This window comes from Etheostoma cragini, chromosome 2 (genome assembly GCF_013103735.1).
Source record: "Etheostoma cragini isolate CJK2018 chromosome 2, CSU_Ecrag_1.0, whole genome shotgun sequence".
NCBI lineage: Eukaryota > Metazoa > Chordata > Actinopteri > Perciformes > Percidae > Etheostoma > Etheostoma cragini.
This window is the reverse complement of record NC_048408.1, coordinates 21,781,373-21,803,143: the sequence shown is the minus strand read 5'-3', so window position 1 is coordinate 21,803,143 and position 21,771 is coordinate 21,781,373. Positions and strand designations below refer to the sequence as shown.

The 21,771-nt window shown below is 40.8% G+C and overlaps 1 protein-coding gene across 4 annotated transcripts in view; it reads left to right on the top strand.

Moving 5' to 3' along the window:
• add3a (adducin 3 (gamma) a) overlaps window positions 1-21,771 on the top strand; it is a 98,667-nt gene that overhangs the window by 16,419 nt on the left and 60,477 nt on the right. Inside the window, exon 1 of one of the 4 annotated variants that reach the window (XM_034883361.1) lies at window positions 1,055-1,076. The exons of 1 other annotated variant lie outside the window; for it this stretch is intronic. The gene's annotated coding sequence lies outside the window, so the exon portion shown is untranslated. Of the gene's footprint in view, window positions 1-1,054; window positions 1,077-7,020; window positions 7,159-12,464; window positions 12,740-21,771 lie in introns of those variants that run through there. 2 more of the 4 variants (XM_034883355.1, XM_034883346.1) reach the window with 2 other exon arrangements.

Sequence of the window (21,771 nt, the reverse complement as noted above, 5' to 3'; positions counted from 1 at the left end):
TGGAACAATCCCGAAATTCCCAGTACCCAAATATCATTATAATGGAATGCAGTCGCAGCACCCTCAGCAATAACACATCTCACATGCTATCAATAGCTCTCATGTTCTCCTACAGTGAGCAATGCTCCCTGGTGTTGACACAGTTGGTGTTTGTGCAGATGATGTAGATGACTATCAAGGGCACAGATCGAGTCCCTCTGGCCTCCTGCCCCTCCGTGTAGCCGCCAGTACAGTCTTTCCTAGTGGAAACTGCTGATCGCTGTGACTCTGAACACATACATTGAGGCCTATGCACTGACGTGAGAATTCACCAAAACATGTCCGTGGGCAGTAAAATCCACATCCAGAGATGATAGGGGAGCCTGTAGAGACCAATAGGGAGAGCATAGTGAAAATAAATCCAACACTTGGTCCATGTGTGTTTACAGAGTCGTCCCTCTTGGAAATGATTCTTAAGAGTTTCCTTTGTAAAGTTGTCGGTTAGTTACCAGGTCTGCTGTATCTGTAAATAGGGTAGCTGGTTTGTATTTTGGCCTGTACATGTACGTAAGAAGACGGGACGAATAAGTAACACAAGTACACAGTTGTCACCTAATGGATTACAGGCGTTTGCTAACTTGAATATCTTCTTTTTGATTCAATTTATTTTAAGTATATCATATAGGCTACAGTACCAGTCAAATATTGAGACACACTTTCCCATTCAAGTGAACAAACCTTTGACTGGTACTGTATGCTGAATTTAGGATTTTTTCTTGTGGAAGCGGTTTTCCTTTTAATTTTAGGTATTTATTTCACTCACTTCTGCTTAATTTGTGCTTTGTATCCTCATGACATTACAGACTTCAAAAACACAATAAGTAAATCATATGTAAAGCAAATGAATGATTCTGCTTCTATGTGTGACATATATCTTCACCTCAGACACACAATAGGGCTCAGAGTCTTTAATCCACTAAAACTCTGAGCCATATCATTTAGTCGTAACAGTCCCCAGAAGATTTGGCTCAAGAAAGTAAGTGTGTTTTATTTTTGTCCTAGTTGGCGAGACGTTCATTCGAGCAGTCCCCTGACAGGTAAGAATCTTTACATCAACACGCAGCATTTTAGCTCCTGCTCATGTTTTTTAAAACACCTGTTGATTGACTTAACAGCACATCACTGTTTTGAGTATTATTTTACACCATAACACTCAGTTGATGGGAAACAAACTGAGAAAAAGTCTGAAATGTAGTGTTGACTGAAGTTTGGTTTTTTACCAAGGACACATAAGGTAAATGGAGAATTATAGTGAGCTCTTTTTTTGGAGAGCCTTGGATAAATGACATGGCTTTGGGCAGTGGTAAGCTTACAAATTGCTTCTGGCCAGACAGTTTACTGTTTTGGAAATTATGCTGTAAAGGAAATAGTTACATTTCTTTCTCTCCCTCTCTCTCTCTCTCTCTCTCTCCCTCTGTCTCTCTCTCTCTCAACTGTCAGTATTGCTCTTTTGCCCACTTGTGCCAACCAGGATGTTGATTGTCGCATGGCGACTTCAACAATCATTAATCCATTTCATATTGTGGCTTGGTCATTGAGACCAAATTCGTTGGTCAAATTATTTTTTGTTTTCCATTGTTCCTGGTACACATCTTATTTTTCTGAGATCGTCAAAACAGTTCTTGCTCTCATTTGCTTTTGGGTTTTGACCGTTTTTACAGCACAGCAGATAAGTGCATGTGTTTGCTTGTAATATTGTGTTGTGTATATATTGTGTAAATATATACAGATGCTTCACATATTTAAGGCAAATTGTGTCAAGTGCCAATACACTGCCACACTTCCCGATGGTAGCTGTAGCTATTGTAAAAGGTGTAATATTACAAAGGTTGGACTGTTCACACACTTTACTGCCATTCCTGGTGGCTACAGTAAAGCTTCTAATTTTCACAATCACTTTTGTATGTCAGTCTTTCATTCCAGAAGCTTAAAAGCTGAACCTATTAATCCTAGTTTTTAGTCAAGAAGGCCAGCTCAATAGTAGAACACCTGTTTATTTCAACCTTTCAGGATTCAATTGAGTAGCTTTTGCTGTACTTGGCTGCACAGGTCACAGCTGCCATGCATCATTTCCACTTTTTGAGAAATGTTGCCTTTCCCTCTTTAGACAAATACCTCAGATTGTGAGATAATCGTATTTGTTGCAGCAGTACCTGCTTGCTTCAATCTGTTCCTTGTTATTCTGTTTCTGTGGTTTTGATGTCTTCCATCTTTTCCACCCTACTGCCCCTCTGTGTCTTGTCTGTTCTGTTTTTTCATTTAGTCTCTCTCTGTGTCAGTTTGTTCACTTCAAATTGTCAAACAATCTTGTTAAAAAGGGTTGTCTTTCTCTCTCCCTCTTCTTTCGGTATGTCTCTTTACCTGCCTTGTATTGCTGTCTCAGTCTTATCTCACCCTCCCACCTCCCTTCTTTCCCTGTCAAAAACGTTTAGAGCATCTCCCTTGTCCACCCAGTCCCAGTTTGGCAGATTTGTCAGGTCCAGTTCTTGCGAGGTCAGGGGGGAGACCAAACCAATGCGGCACTGCTTTCTAACGTGTCTCGTAAGGTGTCCTTTCAAACTACCTTCGCAGACTGAGCTAGGCGACAGTTGTCCTCATATCTGTGTACCTTTTAAACCCTTACCATGTTTAGCTGCTGAGTACTTTAGTTTGAGTACTAGTTTTGTTTTCAAGACTATTTTATCTCTGATTACTGCAGTGGCTTCTGCTAACTGATAATACTGTGCTTATTTTTAGATCGGAATGTTAAAAGGTATTGCACTCAGTGTCATTGGGAAAGGGCTACTTTGCATGTCTTTCCAATACATATGCGTGTGTGCATTTATAAAGAAATACAAGCAAAATAAAGATGACAACCTCATGTTACAACATCATTAAATACAAACACAGAAGACACAATGTTCTTTACAGAAAATCTGAGATGATTGTTTATGTAGTATGACCTTTTCTTAAGATTTTCATTGGCTCCATTAAGACAGTTTAAGATTTAGGTGAGAGTATACATGCATACACTTAACATTGAAAAAAAATGAGTGTGTTTATAATTATTAACAAGGAGGGTTAGGGTTAAGCTAACGGCTTTATGATTCGGATATGTTTGCCATTTACAGTACAAAGGACAGCTAAGCTATTTGGCTGAGCTCCTAATGCTCCACTAATAAATTACACCACAATAGAAAGTGGATTAACAGCTGTTGAGGTAATCCCTTAATGAGTTTCATAGTGATTTCTGTGATTTGGTTTATCCTGCACTGTTATAAGAATTCAGAAGTAACTTTCATTTTGTGTTTGTTCTACCTGCCACTTTGGACAAAAAGCGGAAGTGTTTTTAGCGCACCTGCTAAAATCTAACAAAGAAATCTGTGACCCGTCAGAATGGGTTACTCTAATGCCGTCTACCTACCGTAAATCTTTTTGTGATTTTGCGGGAAAAAACTGGGCCAGGTCAAAGGCATTAAAGGTGCACTATGAGTTCCTGCATGGTCACTTCTGTTGACGTTCCAAGTCTATTCAAAACAAAACAGAGCAAGCTCGCCCCTCCCTCCATGTTTTTGCAACTGTCATGCCTAACTGACTAAATGTCGATAACCCCCACCTTCTCCCACAACCATCTTGTCTGTGATTGGCTGGAGTTTTTAGTTGTGTTTTGGTGCCTATCCTGTGCCTCTAGTGTTTGGTTGACATTTACGACCCGTTTCATCTCCCGAGACCGGGCTTTTTCACAGTGTATTCAGGGGGCAGGCAGCTAGCGGATCAAGTAGAGATGCCTACGATTTGAGACACAAATGAAATCGTGCTGAAACCATTCAGGAACTTATAGTGCACCTTTTAATAGAAACTATATAAAACTAGCGTTCTTTTCACTGTTAGTGTCGTTTGCTGTTACAGGTAATTTATGATCATCACATGAAAAATTAATTTCAGAAATATGAAAAAATTACATTTTCTAACTTTAAGCATGTTGGCCTTTTAACATATTGACACTGTTTAGTAATAATGAAACTCAGTTGTATTGAGATAAGAGTCAAGTCAATGGTTGCATGCCTGTTCTTATTCTTTAAAACTGCAATAACATACAGTAGGCTTTGGCCACTTGTGGGCACAACAAGCTGTAAACACATTGACACATTGTTGCCTTATAAGTCAATGTTGGGATTGTCCTAGCAATCAAATGCTTAATTACCAGCAAGCAGACACAGAGCAAAACATATTATTGGGTTTTCTCTGGCCAAATCTTTACCGGTCCAATCCGCGAACAGATGGAGTGGCTGAGAACAATGAAGTTGATGTCATGTGCTAAAGTTGTAGGTATGGAATGCCAGCGGAGAAAGATGTGAGCGAAGCCATACGGTCCGTTGTGGCAACCCTGCCAAATATCCAGAAGTTAAAGCCTGAGCAAGAACAATCTTTGCTGAGTTCTGTTGGTGGCCATGATGTTGTGGCCCTCCTCCCCACGGGGTTTGGGAAAAGTTAAATTTTCCAGATTGCTCTGTTAGTGGTGAAGGAGTTAGCTAAGGCAAACACTAGCGATGCTAAGCCGACGTCATGATCAAATGTTAGCGATTGGTTATGGAAGATCCAATAGTTTTAAACTTCAACAGAGTACCGACCTTCAATGAAGTTAACAATTGTCAAAGGAGAGTGGCCAGATTCTCTGTACAAATTAAATTTCCGAGAGTCTGGTTCAGGAGGGCTGAAAAGCCAAGCAAAAAAAAATAGGCAGGAGAGAATAGAGACACAGTATAAACCCCATGACTGCTAAACCACTTACTGAAGTGGAGAAACTAAGGTCAAAACTTTCCACTGGTCATTTTCTTTCTACTCTGTTGTTCTATCCCACTTCATTTGCTCCTCCTCCCTGTCTTTTCTCTTTACTTCAGTAAGACGAGCTGTCCTTTCCTCAGCAAGGCAGTAAAGAGACATCAGCGTCTTTCGCCCTCATTTAGAGTCTCCTCAACTTTTTTGATTTGTAAAAACGCGCAGGGATGGCTGCCTCGCTCTGGTGATGCCACCCGCCTGGTTTTAATGTCATTTATGGAGTGTTTTTGCAAAAAAAATATGAGTTCAGTTGCTTGTTGGTGTCAGCCGGCTCTCATAGTAAATTGTCTTTTGTTATTGGCCTTGGCAGTTTGAAAGCAATAATGGGAGCAGCTTTTTTAAACCTGTAGGCTTCCATCCCTGCAGATAACTTGGATACTTGGTTAAGTTAATCTGTGACCTGAGATGCTTGTTTGACTTGGCACTGATGCTGGCTGCCTGCTGTCTCTTCTCCAGTCATCTGGATGGCATCACAGCTGCTCATATCTCCTGTCTGGTCCAAACCACAACGCCTGGCCGCCCACATAACCATCTCTGTGTAAACACATATACACATCAGAGTTTGGGTAAATTCATCAGCTATCAGTGATGGTGGAAATTGCGTTGCCAGTTAAAATTACCTTGATGTCCAGTTTGGGGTGCGCGGTTTGTTTGAAGATCACATGTTTCCACACATTCACTGATACTGATCTCAATCTTTATTTTTTTCCTATAGCACATGTGAGCAACAATGCACTTTGCATTGAAAATTAAAGATCAAAAAGTCAGGAAAGAAAGTATTAAAACCAAAAACATGCTAACATAGTATAAGACTGGTGTGAAATACACAAAGTTACAGTGCAATGTAAGTCAGACATGTCTTTGACTTACATACTCAGTCAGACAAGTCAACACACATCACCCTGGTGTCAGTTTAGTGACTACCGGGGGGAAACAGCAGGAAAAAGAGGGTTTTGTATTTTTTTTTAAATAATGACTGCAGAGAATGGCAGCGCTTGCCGGGTACATGGCCATGATACAGAAACAGAAACCTGTTTTATAGAGGTAAGAAACAATAAAAAAGATGTGCAGTTCCTGGACTTTCAGTGAGTCTTTGGTGTAAAACAATAAAAGGCTGCGTACATCTGACAAGGAGAATGGTGTAATTATGTTCAACCAAACCCTCCTGCAAAAAAAGGGGTTCATTTTATTTAAAGGTAATTCTTGTTAATCTGGTCCAATGTGTCAAATACATTAATCTATTACATAAGCACTCAAAATTAAATGAGTAGATTTCAAGCTACTTTTTGTCAATTGTATGCACACAGCAGAATTACTTGCACCAGTAATTATCATTTTTATATAGTTCAGTCATTGTAAGAAAGACAGCGTGGTCGACAGATGAATCTGTTAAAGGTCAAGTTCACACACCGAGTCCTCTCTGAAGGAGATCTGTGGTGACCATGTGCATTGGTATAAATCAAAAAGGGGTCTTTCCAAGGCCTGACACCCACTGATTTGTAGTGACAAACTGTTTAAATTACAATCAGAAAGGGTGTTTCCCTGATAAATAACAGCTGTCTCCTCTGTGACTCATGAGCCCTGACAGCAGCCAGAGGAGGAGTTTGGTTTATTTGTGTTTGTGTCTGTTATGTATGTGGTTGGTTGGCCTCTGTTTGTAGTCGTTTTCAATATTTAAGAAAAGGGTGTTCTGAGTGACATGGTTTGGTGGTTGGCTGATTCAGGGCCGCATTATGTGTCTTGTTATCATTCAACACGGTCTCACGGAAGCATTTATACAGAGGTTGGCTTTAGAAAAAGAACAACACAGGCCAAGGCAGATAAGGTGTATTTGGCCACATCTTGACCACAAACACAAAGAAATATTCAGGGCTAAAAAAAAATGTTGCCAACAAAAATAAATATGCACATATTTAGTCAAACACGCATGTCACAAGCATGATGAGCACATGGACATATAGTCCAAGTTACTCACACACATACTCACTTTCAGCTCTGGTGGCCTGTGGGGCTTTTGTAGTGCTGAGTGGACCACAAACGACAGCTTTGTGTTTTCTGGGAGGCTGGGAAAGCTGGATTGCAACACACTCACACACACACACACACACACACACACACACACACACACACACACACACACACACACACACACACTTTGGCAGTGTCAAAGCCTGTGCACAGTTCTGCTGTGCTCAATAGGCTGATTCATTAGAGCCTCCTCATGACACTAGAGGAGAAAAAGGACTAGCAGGGAAGGGAGGACAAGGAGGCTGAAGTTTGACATGACCTGACAGTGTTCAGGTCAGTATTGAAGAAAAAACCCACCCGTTTTTTGTGTGTTGAGCCTTACATTCCCATGTTTCTTTCTTTTTATCCTTTAGATGAGTGTCATTCAAGGCCTTTGCGGCTGAAGCATTGTTTTTTTGTGTACGATGTGTGGCTACTTCAGTTGACCTAACGAGATTTTTGGTAACGCTTTAACTTGTAATGGGTCAAGCAATGCCTTAGGTTCTCTTACATAAAAACATGCTAAACATGCCGCTGCTGCAATTGTGTCACTCTACCTTCTTACCTCTGCACTGGTTTATCTTAAAGGTAAGTGTACTTTATATTTGGGATAGAAGAAAGTTGGATGGATGATACATCTAGTTTACGATTGGCCTGAGGCTTAATGGGAAACCTCACACACCTGGAGCAGGTGTTCACTGTGGCCCAGCTCTGCTTAGAGGGTCCAGATATATATTATACAGAATTGCACTATACTAGCGTCATTATCTGTCATAAAAACGACACCATCAAAACATCGTTCTGGTTTATTTTATTAGCTACACATTTGAGAAAAATAATATTTACACTCTTAAGTCAGTGTGTCCTAATGCGTAAAACATTTTGGAAATGTCCAAACCCTTTTCTCTCCAATATCTCATCCCAAATTAATTTAATTTGCTCTGCAGGAGAGTTTTTCCTTTTATGATTTAACAAAGGAGGTTTTTTTTTGTATGTAATGTCATCATTGCTGAATCTGGACACTGCCAGTGGAAATGTGCTGTGGAGTGGAGTGGGTGTTGTATGCAACGAAGCTTGGCAGCGAGATGTGTTTGTCTGGCTCTTTCCCTCGCTGTCTCCACCGGAGTCAGGCAGACTTAGAGCCCGGGCCTCCTGTTGACAAGGGGCTCCCACAGCCCAAACCCCCACTGGGATATGTGGAAGATTTTATGTTTTAGCTGCTCCCTCTGGACCACACTGGGTGATTAGTTTGAGTTTTCCCATTTGTTTCTGTTTTAGGTAGATGACCTTTATGCTTTTGTTAAATCTGACATTTATATCATAGACCCAACAGCATGAGCGTTTCTTTCTTTGCAAAGGAGAAGTAGGTGTACAACTGATGTAAGGTCCGTTTTAGATTCCTATTACCAGACTCGGATTATTAAATCTAAAATGAAGACACGTTGCAAACGTGTTCTAACTATCACAAGGCAAAGTTCAAGTCTCTGTCACTGTGCACATTTTTACCATAATGAGCACCTCCTGACCTTGTGTCAGATATGGACTCATTAGCTGAAACACCATGTTTACCTCTGTCACACGGTGTTACAGTCAACATGGAGAATTAAAGAGACCCCCCCCCCCCGCGCGCAAATAGGCCATGAGTCTCCACACCTGTTGTGAGGGGAGGCCGCCTCAGAATTCGAGTCGACCGAAGTCTTTGAATAAACAAGGGGAAATAAATTGTAATTATTAAGTAGGCTGAATGATTTGGGACATTTTGTCAGGTTTTGTTTTTGTATTATATATACATACCCATAAAGATTTTATTGATTCTCACACAGTATGTTGTCAACATTTTGAGCTAAGAAATAATCAACCCTACAGACTCCTGAAGGTGTTTGTGTGTGTGTAAACAGTAAAACTGTATGTATTTATGTTTTATTTGCCAAACACATACTTTCTGCATTATTTGTACAGTTTGACAACATATGGCCCATATTTCTAAACAAAAGGGTCACTGTGATGTAGGCCCTCCTGTATTAACTTGACTTAAATACATAACTTTTTCCCAATGCTGGATGCAGGCCAGGAGGCCACTGCAGGTGAATCCTAGCGCTTCCTCTCGAGGGTTTCAGGACTACAGCTTGCGTCAGCAGCCACGTTGCTTTGCTATCCTCTTGGGTTTGCAAGGAGCAGAAAAGCTTTATTCACTCTGCATTTTGGGCAGTTTTTTTAAAGTCACTTGAACAGATTTTTTGCACTTTGTTTTTATTCTGTTATGTATATTATATTGTTTTATTCTTGTTGATGCTATAGTTCTGTGGTTACGGGTTATACATCTGCTGTTAGTTGTTTGTGATCAGTATCACATAACAGTGGCAAAAACTCTCAAGATGGTGGCTCTAGATTGGACAAATGGCAAATTAGAAGTGATAGAATATGTAAGTCCGTAAGTAGGTCCGATTTGCGTCTGTTGTGCCGTTCAGCAGCAGGTTGTGTACAACATATTGCGGCAGCATCAGAGACAGAATGTACATGCGAACGCACCTTGCATTTTTATGTAAGGATCTATATAATGAAAGGATACTGACAGACAAGCACTTAACAATTCAACAATTTATAATATATTAATCTTATGAAATGCAAAGGTCATATGTACACAGTGGTGGAAGACGTTTTCAGATTAGTGGTGTAGTCTACTGTATTGTAGTGGCATACAGTACATCTTTTTTTTTCCTGGCTCATTATGGGCCTTTTGTGTGTGTGTGTGTGTGTGTGTGTGTGTGTGTGTGTCCTCCCGCAGGGTTATTTTGAGTGTCAAAGACTAACATTCTGCATTCTAATACACTTCTATTCACCAATTTATAGTGGGAATACCTTTATTTAACCTATGCCTAGATCACAACAGTTGACCCCAAAGCAATGAGGGCAAAATAAAAAAGGCTACTCATATTCGTCTTAAATGTGTGGTGAAAGGATGAAACGGCTGTTTTGTCACAATAATATGTTGATGTGTATCATTGCACAACAAATTCTCCTTCCCATCTCATACAATACGGACTCTTGGTCAGGTGCCTTTGTTGTTGGTCGTCTCCTTTAGCGTCATACAACACGTGCTTTGTCCGGGCTATTTGCCTCCCTTTTGACACTGTTAGGTTAAGGGAAAGGTTGTGGGCGGGCTTACGGTTCCGTGATTAGCGGGAACGGGATAATTGGCTTTAGGAAAAAGTCGTGGGTGGGCTAACAGTTCCGTGACACGCGGAAATAACAGGCAGGTTAAAGAAGAGAGCGGCTTCCCTGACACTGCGCTGAAGCACAGATTGACTTTAGTGCCAAGGTTTCACCTGAACACACCTCCCTGTAAGACAAGAACGCACACCTGTGGACCAGATGAACATTCACACTCCGATGCGCAGGAGCAACTTGCTCAAGGACACTTCAACATGGGACTCCTGGGCCAGGGATTCAACCCCCAAACTTCCGATTAGCAGTCGACCGCTCTACCACTGACCGACGACCACTTGGTTATGTTCCACCACCTCCTCCATTTTCTCCCCAAGGGAGGTATTGTAGAGCGGTGCAACTAGCAATCTCGCTCATAAATAATCTAGATGTGCATCCCTTTTTAACCCATGGAGACTGTCGGGCCCCTGCATATTTCACTCAAATATGTGCTAATGTTAGACCCGGCATCCAGCAAGAGGCCATAGGGTGAGGTTTATTCTAGGACAGGTATGCAGAGTCAGAGAGAAGCATCGTGAGAGTGGATTCTTATTTTTAATATGCTGTTTTTCAAATGCTTTGATTGTAAGATTGTTTTATATAAAGCCATAAGCGTAGGAGGTCGCAAGACAATACAGGGCTATGCAACAATTAGCTGTCAGCAACAAATTATTCCCAACCACACTGAGGATGCCATTTCTTCCAGTGCAGCTTCAACACACCACAACCTAATAGTTTCCAGTGTGGGAGATTCACTGCTTTCAGCCTTGACGAGGGATTGATCCTCCTAGACGCAGTTTGACGAACATAAAACCACACTCACCACACAGACAAGCAGAGTAAGCAGGGAATCCCTGCCACTTTGTGATTGACAGCTGTGTATACAGTAGCTCGACCAGAGTGCGTCTCCCCATAATTCCCCTCTTTCAGCTTGAATAATTGATTCTGAATTGTTTTAGGCTCAGCTGGCTCACTTGTTTCTTCTGCCATATATGTATTTTCTGTTTCCTATAATTAGTGTCTGCTTTGTTACTGTGCTGGTCAGCAATAAAGCCAAGCTTTTACCCTCCAAATGGAAGCATTTTCGATTTTTTTCAATTCAAATTTCATTTGAGAGTTGTTTATTGCTCTGACTGACCATTATTTACACACACCAGCCATTTCTTTACATGAGGGAAGTGCAGTGTCAGCTGGTGCCCGTTTAAATTCTTCTGAATAGAGTTCTGAGAAATCTGAGCCCTCTTGGGAAATAATTTTCCTCAATATCACTATTCTCACAATCAGTTGAAAACCCTATAATGCAATGATCCACATGGATGATGGTCCACAAAAGAGAGAGGCAAGAAAAATGCCGGCTCAGTTGAACTTTGCATGGGCAGCCTTGTCAGTGTGAAGTCAGCGAGTAAGCCTCTCGCATGCTAATTTCATGTCCTTCCCCCGGACTCATTTAAAAAACACTCTAGCTAACAAGTTGACCTAACCACAACAATGTGACCACAGTAAAACATTATATTATCTGCGTTAAATCTGTTAAAAATGTAGAAATATAGTCCCCACAATATCCCCCAACAAGTAGTATTTAACAATATACAATTCATATGTGTTTTTTAGCTTGCCTATAAATGAACGGTTTGAAATTTTGGGATATATGCATATTCAGTGTCCTGCCGAGAGTAAGACAAAGTCCTTTAAAGGTATAGGCATGGTTCGGCTTGAGTGTTTATTCTGTTTTTGTCTTTGGTGTTTTACATAAATTCCCCAATTTCTAAATACCAGCACCTCCCTCCTTTCTTTGTTTTGGTCAAATTCTCCTCCAAACTCTTTTGTGCAGAGGTGAGATTCCTCTCATGAGGAGGTTGTTAAGCTGCTATCAGGGAAAGTGCTGGATGTCTTTTGAAGGAATAATGGGAAGGGAGGAACCCATTTTTAGTGGAAGGAAAGTAGGAGAAGGCTCTCTTGTCAAACCTTTGCTGGAAGAAAAAAACTGGCATTTTTTTGTTTTGTCTTGCCAAAGAATTAGGATTTAGCAACAATGATGTAGAGGAGAAAATCAAATTGAAAGTTTAATCTTAAAAGCAGGAGGTGGTGGATGATTAGGTTTTTGGGAAGGTACTATTAGAGGACATGTGAGGAAGAATAGAGACAGGAGGAATACATCCAATAAGTGATTTTATGTCAAAAAGTCTTTACATATGATCACAGCAGCATGCAGTGAGGAAAAGGACCCTGTCATTTCACTCCTGTGTGTTTGAGTTTAAATCAGGTTTGACCCTCCCCCTTCTTCTCCCCTCTTTAACCCCCACCACCATCATCACCCACTGATTTCACAGTCACCCCCCTCTTTCTGCATGCTAGTCCTTTGCAGCTCATGCAGCCGAGAAGTTGTGTTTTCTATCAGCTCTCAGCACAGAATCATACACAGCAGTGCAGCTCCTACTTCAGTGTGGAAGGAAGAGCACCAAAGGGAAAATAGGCGGAGATACCGTAGGAGGAGCGTGGAGAAAAGAGGCCAGCCGGCGTAACACTTTTACACTGCATTCAGCTACAATGGAAGAGGCGTGTTAGAGAGAGAGAGCAGTGCAGGCAGGGGACTCGCTGCAGTGCAGGTGGATCACAACTGAAGAGGAAAGGTTCGGAGGCAGCAGTCGAAATCTAATTGGCTGTCCAGCAGGTTTGTAGTGCAATTTCTTTACAATACACGTGTGTGGTGCGTGCATGTGTTCTGTGACTGATATAATGGATGCTGTGTTCTCCACCATCAAGGCTTCTATTTCATTGCTGTCTACTCTGTGCAGTTGTGAGGATTTCCCAGAGCTGACAGCACCAAGGAAAATAACATAAATATGTGATGAACTCATACATGTTTGCAAAGTTTGAGGCATGATTTTTATTTCTCTTGATATCTCATGCATGACAAGTTCAAGCTACATGGAAAACTTCTAAGCTAGGGAAGAAACCAAAGACTTTCCACTTTGGCTGCTTCATGATGAATGAAATAGCAGAGGGCCTCTTTTCCCTCCTTTCAGATTGCTTTTACTTTGGAGAAGAATAGATCCGGGAGCTGTGAATAGGCACGGGATGGCTTTCTGTGCGCAGAAGAGAGCTGCCGCCCTCTCAAGTGTCAGCATGCTTACTTGGTTGATGGCAGGGGGTTCATGGGCTTGTTGTTTGTAGAGGTGGCCTGTTTTTTTTGCCTCTGGGCCAAATAGATAAGAGACACCCCGTGTCCTGGATTTAATCCTCCACTTGTTATAACTTTTAATAGTCTTAAAAGTTGTTTATTTCTAATGTTTCATGTGGCTTCTATCCCGCTCTTTACCTTCCAAGGTAAAGGCGGAGTGATACAGTCAAGTCCTTTGGCCGATCTATTCATCCTCTTTTTATAGGTGTCTGTTTACCGTTGACTGACCACTGATAAGGAGCCATTTGTTTCTATTTCTGGCTGTTTTTTTCTTGGTGTTGCTATGAGTGCAAGGCCCCCTTTCATGGTTGGAGAACTATGGCTAAGTGTTGTTATCTGTTTTCCAGCCCTGAACAGTCCCTTCACTTTGTTCAATTGTTTTCCATCGCTTGAGGTGTTCAACGTGATTGAGGATTTGCATTCCAGGCCTCAAGGTTTTGGAGCATTGCTCTTTGTTTTCTTTTTCTTTTTAAACCTCTACAGAAGTAGTAGCACTCAAATCTGTATAGCATTCCAGCTTAATTTTCTCTTGATATTTTAACATTCAGCATTTTGCTAGGAAGGGCCAAGTTGAATCTTGTTTGTGCTGCACTTGATTTTGAGGTGGGGTCAAATTTCAGCCTAATCTTGCTGAAGTGCAAGAAAATAAACCTGTGCACTGAATTGTACTTCACACTTAATTTACTTTAATAACGTACTGTAACAAGGCTTGGACTGTCACTGTCATGTCCGTATAGAATTAGTAGAAGTGTTTGCATATTTGCCTCCCTGTCATCTCACCATTCTTCCTGACAAGCACAGCTGAAATAATTTCTCAGCTGTTGGCCAATACGGTCTGAATTGCTGTCAAGTTTGTCTTCTCAGTGCTGACGTAATGAAGTCTTACAGATTCATATCAGTGACACAGATCCTGCCTCCGGAGGGGACCTCCTAACACACTCCTCCTTTTTTCCTTTTCACCAACGTTTCTGTTGACTTCAACAAGGTACACATTACTTTAAACCAGAGCTACCCTGAGAACATAATGGATTACACCACGCTAATATTAGGGTAGCATTATTGCTTAAAAGGATGTGGGAGATTGTGATTAAAATATGTTTTTAATTTGTTTTACTGTAGTTTAACAGATGGGGAAGTTGGATGTTCTTGCTGAAATCAGATTACAGTCTCACTTTTCATGATGCTCACAATGCATGAAACACCTGCTAAAGAAACAAGAAACAAAATGTGCGTGGTCCTTTCAAGCTGGTACTAGTCTTGTTTTTTTAGACCTTATACCAAGGTGTTGTGTATTTTGCTTTGTGATTCAACTCGGTCTGTAGAGGAGAGGTTTAATCTGCGTACACATCCTGCTTCCATGGCACTCGCTGCCATGGTGATGGCCTCAGTCCTCTGACAGAGCCTAAATCTTCTAATCAAATATTTGTCCAGAGTTCTTTTGCAAAGAAGTAATAAAATAGGACCTTTGCAGCAGGCCTTGTTTGGTCTTCATCGTTTGTCCATTCTCTGAGGTTTTATCATTGTTTCAGGAATAGCTCTAGTGTGCCTGGGCCCTTGAAAAAAATATTGCTGCTTCAGGCTACATGATTTGCAGTCCTGTTGGCCTCGATTTCCTCTCCAGAAGAAAATGGGCATTCATCTGAATTCAACACCACATGCCTGCTCTCGGGTCAAGGTTTTTTAAGATATATCTTTTTGTTAAATTAAGACAGATCTCTCAGTGTTAGATGTGAGTTATTGTACTTCAACCTTGGACATGTAGTTTGATCACATTTTTAAAGTAGCCAAAAGAGGTTATGTTTCCCCCATGCTGAGGCCAAGGAGGTGAAGTATTGTCCCGGTGTCTTAATCAACCTCAGTGACCCGAGCACCTTTTCAGTTCCTCTCCTTATGTTTCCACTTTAGGAGGAATGATAGACCCTGTGTGTGTGTGTGTGTGTGTGTTTGTGTGTTAGCTTGGCTAGCCTCCTTGCGATTATGTCATACAGCATGGGTTCCAGCTGTCCAAGTCAGCTGCATTTAATTTTGCTTTCAAAAAAGTCATCCGTAGAGATGTACTGTGTATATCTGTACTTTTTTAAATAAGTGCTTGATTCCATGTAGAAAACTGCACACTCAATTAACTGGAGCGTCACCTGTCGGCCCAAACAAATAATTGCTATAACATTCTGGCTGATGAAAGCTCTCAACCTTTTTGAGGATTGTAATTTGTGTCTGCAGTCCAGCTGTTAAGTTAAACCAAATGTATTTGGGCTGGGTCTTACTGAGGGGCTTAGATGTAAGCTTTGACAAAGGACTGCACACATTCTAGCTTTAATACAGGTGCACACGCAGGGGCCCACACTCACTGTGATCTTTGCAGAAAGCAAAGCACCAATATCTTTAAACCTGGTTCTTTTTTTTCTTTTCTTTTTTACCGTGAAGACCGTTTTATTTAGTAAACACTGAGGTCTTTTAACAACTGATCCTCAATTTCCTTCAGACTTATCTTATATCTAGTGTTTTGTTGACACTGTTGTCCTCTCCCACGGATGTTTTACAATCATGTTACTTACTCCGATTCTTGGAGCCGACTCCAGAGAAGAGGATTGATGCTCTGGGTTTCAATTGTTTGATTTTCTGAGGATCATTTTGCTGCTGTTAAAGTTCATGTCTGAGAGGGCAGTGACAGAGAAACTGTACTCACTATGTCCATTGTACGGTCATCTTGATGATACTATCAGTTAAATGGCTAAATGCCGACAGAAATGTCTCGCCCTTCTCTCTGCCCAGCAGTGGTTAGACCCTTCTGATCCCCAGGCTTCAAGTTGGCCATGACCAGTACCGTTTTGAACTTCTCCCAACACTTTTTTATAGGCTGCTCTGGTCAGGTCAGAGTTCATGGGAAAGCTTTGCTGAACCTGTCTTCACCGAGCGGCCGGACCTGCTGACATATTTCTCTCGTGACCTGTCACTAAAATTGGATCTCACAGATATTTGTGGAAGAAGTTGAGAGAATCTACATGCACCTGTATTACTTACTTTAGGTGCTTGCTAAACTTTGAATGTAGCTTTTGTCCAGGTGATTCTGCCTGCTTAAGACCAAAGTTCTATAAATTTTCATCATATTGCCTGTTAAAGGATGCTCAAGATTAGATGAGTTACTGAATTCTAGATGAAATATTGGCCTATATTCACCAAAACCACCACATGACTCAGGCTTAGGGGACAAGATGCAACAGGATATATCACCCCCCCCCCCACATTTATAACCAACCTTTACTTTCTATTATGCTTAAGTTTATTTTAGGCTCATGTCATTTACTTTGGTTTATCTCCAAATAATACTCTTACTGTGCACTCATTTCCTGAAGCCATTCTTGGCTTTTTGGTAAGGCAAGGCAGCTTTATTTGTATAGCACATTTCAGCAACAAGGCAATTCAAAGTGCTTTACATAAAACGTTAAAGAGCAGTTAAAAACAATTTAAGGAATTAAAAACAGTAAAAACAACTACAAATATAAAAGCCAATAAGATTGTCGTATAATTTTAACAATACAACTTCAGTATAGGAAATCAACAATTATTTAAAGAAAGGCAACATCATAAAGAAAGGTCTTCAGCCTTGATTTATAAGAACTGTGTAAATGAAGACAAACAGTTTAAAACGTGTTTTATACGGTTTTTTTTTATTGTGGTTTATAAAACCCCGTTGACTTTAACTTAAATGCAAGGTAATAAGAGCTAATTATTCAATTCCCTGGGATAATATCTTTGACTTTGTATGGAAAAAGAGGGAAAGCATGGACTTTGAGCTCTGAGAGGGAAGTGAGAATCTCAAAGGAAAAGGAGAACTTTTGTTGTCTGTTTGTTCCAGGTGTGACATGCGTCTGTAGGGATTTGCAGCTCTGTGTAATGTGACATGTTGAGGGATTGTAAAAGGAAGATTGAAGCGCAAAGCAGGGACGATGTGGCTTTTCTTTGAAGCCTTGTCAATTTCTACATAACAAAGAATCATACCAACCAACCAGCACAAACCCATATGACATTCCCGGGACACACTGCAAAACAATACAGAACCTTGTTTTTTCTAAAAGTCTCAAAAACAATGACTTCATCATTCAGTGGGAAACTTTTCTGTCCTGGCAAATATTGACTCTGTTTGTGAGGGGGCTGAGCACACAGCCTCCCAATTTTCACTTAAATCTCTTTCTTTTTTCTTCTTCCTAGAATTCCTTTCCTCCCTCCTTCCTAACCAAAACCAAAGTCAGGATGGGATATGTGAGTAGGGCTCAGTGAGAAAGGACTGCAGTTTGACGTCCCTTATCTCCCATCAAGGGAATTGCATCAGAATGGAGCTGAATATCTTAGTGCTGGAACCAGCTGTGGCTTGATTTTATTAACATTTGTTACATCAACACAATAACCACACTAAGCAACTAAAGGAAAGCTTGTACAGGCAAAGTCTTTGGAACAATTAAAGTGCAAACGAGTGCTGGAATATACGTCCGTAGCATTGGTGTAGAGATATTGTACAAGATACTGTGAGGCATGTGAGGGGAAATCGGGACTGTACTGGCACAGTTCACCACTATGCTTTATTCAGCAGGCTCTAATGCATTGTATTATTGGTTCAACTAATATTGCGTTTAATTTACCTCAGAACTCGCACCCAAGTTGAATGTGTTCCATTTACAAGTCAGATCATTGTTTTAATTAGCTGTAGCCAGGTTAGCCTTTGTTAGCACCACAGATACAGACATTTCCACATATAGAAGTTGTACAGGACTTTGTACCACTGATTCAGTGAGCCACAAATAGCAAAGAAGTGCTTATAATTGAATAGTACTCAGCTTTCCCAACTGTTGATGCACAGAGCAGCCATGCTGGTTTTTTAGCCCGGTGTACTCAGTAGTTGCTCAAGTTCAAGAGCTTGGAAATCCGAGTTCAGGGTGGCGTGTTTCTGACTTTGACCTTGGAAAGTCCAAGTTCCGAGTACAAATGGAACCCACTATAGTCAAGTCAAGTGAGAAAGAAGTCCAAAGCCCGGGGTTTTTCAGTGATGGTAAGAAGAATAAGTTTAAGCAATTTTTTTGTGCTTTGTTTAGACCATAGACTGTATATAATATACAGTCTATGGTTTAGACGTAGGATATTTCAATTCATTCATTCAAGTCATTTAAGGTCTTCCAAAGGGGAAGAAAACTGAATTTCCCAGAGAATATCCATGTTTTACTTTATCCTCTTTCTGTCTCTTTGAATTCTGTTAATCTTGTTCTTGTGCCTCAGCTGTAAGAGCTTCCTCTCGTCTCTTACAATTGTCACACAAACTGGATTAGAGCTCGGAGATGGACTAGTCTGTGCTCTCATTGTATGTTTCTCATCCTGATCTGCCTAATCAGGTTTACCGGAAAATATGCTGATTTGATTCGTCTATACTCTTTGTGGTTGTCTGTAGCTTTTTGTGCTTTGTCTGTGAGGGAGAGCTTTAAAGTCAGCATGTACGTGTATTCTCACACTGTGAAGTGTCGTTCAGACACACATAAAAGTAGATTTAGACATTAAAAACCAAGAGGGACCGACAACAACCCCTGATTGCGGTTAGCCATAAAGCATCATAACATCACAACTTTAGGGAGTTCTGTGGGTCCACACTCCAAGGCCTGCTAATCATTGTGAGCTTAAAGTTGGAGAACACTGCCCAGATTCCTCGCGCATGAGAGAGAACGAGGGAAAACAAGGGGGAGAAACTAAATCTGCAAGTGTGTGAGCCTCCTGAGTTTGTGCAAGACCGAGTGATGTATCAATTTCATGGGTCAAGGGTCATAACCGTGTAGATGAAACAAGCAGAAGTGCAGATTGAGAAGTGGGGTGGGAGGTCCTACAAGCCACATGTAGAAAAAAAACGGTTACATGAAGGGAGAAATGAGTTGGAAGCGTGAGTAGGTGGGAGGAGATGGTATTAATCTCTGTTGTTTTCCCCTCGTATTGTCATTTCCTCTGCAGCTGGTCTTGGGTTGAGAGGTAAAGAAAAACACAAATGAGGAGATCAGAAATCTAAACAGTGGTCCTGCTAGTGGGCTGGGTGTTCCCCACCGCTGACACATCTGTAATAAAAACACATACTCTGATTTTGTAATGTGCTGCTAATGAAGGTGAAGAGAAGGCCAAGGAGGTGATAAATGCACAGATGTAGTACAGCCCTTATGTTGCTTAAATCAGTGTAGTGAAACCACGGATTAACAAAGTTTAAAAACTGATCATGATGCAAATTCATTAGAAGTTGTGTTAAAAGTTTGCTTAAGAATAAGATCCCCCAGACTTTGCTTCTGAACTGGTGATTCTTTTGTTTATGTGTTTCTTAAAGCTATACTGTGCAACTGTTTTATAATAATGAACGTCCATTCAAGCCATTGCCAAATAAGTTGATACTAATTAAGCCTCGGCTTCACCAAACTCTCTTTGTATTTCTGAGTGTGGCTATGTTTACGCAATGTCGGTAACTTTTGCACGCAGAAGCTCGAGTGATTCACATCCCGTCACTGTTGACAACAGCAGCGTTCCGCTTTGGAGACAAAGAAGACATACAAATTACAAGATAATTATTTCTTCTGAAGAGTCTATCATGCTTTTTGTAATCCTCTATGCTTAGAATTCCTCAGGGGGGCAGCATAAACTTCGCACTATGGCTTTAAATATTCCTTAGTATTTAGTGTGACAAGAGTTAGTCCAAAGATTTATTGCCCTGCCTTGGCTCATAAACGGCCATAGATCCGCCATCAACCCCTCTCAGGTCAGGTCACTGGAGTCTGACCTGACAGTCTGTGAGTCATGGCCCCATTAAAACACACTCCCAACATGTTTTTTTTTTTTTTCCCACCTGTCAGCAAGCCTGTTCTGGACCTCCACCACTACATATATAAACATAAGCTCATTGACAATCATGTGTTCACATCAACACCAGTTAGCAGTTACGTCTCTTACGGTAGCTTCTGCAAAAAAGCACGGAAAGGAAAATGGTTCAAATTAACAACATCATGGGAATGAGGCAAGACTACCTTGCAGAGGACCTACAGATGTACTTAAAGTTGAGCATAGGGATATTTTGTAGTTCCCTGCCTGACCAAAAATGTTGAGCCACGCACTTTAGTGCAACGTCACAGCCCAGCTGAGGACAGTTTCCAAGTAGGACCACAACATCATGGGTCAGTGCAGTTCCCTGCTGTAAGGCAGCCACTGCGCGTTTAATGCGTGCCACATTGAGCAATAGGGCATTTAAGTCCCCACTTTACCCCTGGCCAAAATTGGTGTGTTTGTGTCTGTGTGTGACAGAAATATGTTACAGTTTTTTGGCACACTTCTACCCACCGATCAAGCATTTTTTCTAAATATTTTTCCATAATTTTTAGAGGTGACACACTTGAATATTTAATGCTTTGATAGAAGGGGGCTGATTTAAGTGCCAATCTCGCAGACAAATTTTCACTGAGGTGTAAACTCTAGTTCAGACCAATGATTTGCAACAAGATAGAACTTGCAACGTACGTTCTGCCACGTTTTGAAACCTGCAAGTTTACACCAATGCGAAGAGATGTGACCTTCATAGGCACAACTCTTTGTACTTCCATTCTAACTTCCAACTTCCAGGCTTTTTTTTCCAGCTGGATTCATCATTTGTTGCGTGTAAAGATGATTGTGGATAACATTAATGATAGTGATAGGCTTGCTAAAGTTGCATTTCTAGTGATATCGAGTTTATTTCTCTGATTCTTGTCTTTGTTCTTACACCGCTTGCTCTCTTGAGTCACTCTAGAACTCACCTGGCAACGTTACCATGCTAGCGGACGCTCGTTGAGCCTCTATACAAAACTCTTCCATTTTCGCCAGCTAACAGTTTGTAACATAGAAATAACATGTATTATGTATAATTTTATTTCTATAGTTATAAAACGAGTCCCAAGCCATTTTGGCTTTATGGGCGTGTTCAATGTGTGATTTTCCATTGGACTAGAACTACCTGTTTAATAAGTTAATATACAGCTTATTATTGTATAAATATTAACATATTGCTGTAAATAAAAATGTGAAAACAAAAAAGCTTTTAATAATGTTTTTTTTAAATTGCATGAATAAATCCAGTTGTCCCATGACAGATTTAAAGCTATTGTGCGGAATTCTAAGTAATGACAACAACACTGATGCATCCACATAATACGAGCCTTACGTGATTGTACACTCACCCCCGCCCCTACGTGTGCAGTTGCTAAAAGCTAAGGAGGACATGGAGGATTAAAAGAACATGATGGACTCTTCATATGAGGTAATTATTTTCACTTGAATTTCTGCGCGGGAAAGTCACCGGACAACAAAATCTTCTGAACGTAGCCATACTGAGTAATACAGACGGATTTGTGTGGAGCTGATAGTCTTAATTAGATTTGTAGCCCATCATTTGGCAATGCACACACACGACTCGATAATAGGCAAGACTTGACCATTTTGATTCAACTATGTAAATTTAGGGACAGCCATAACTATTATTC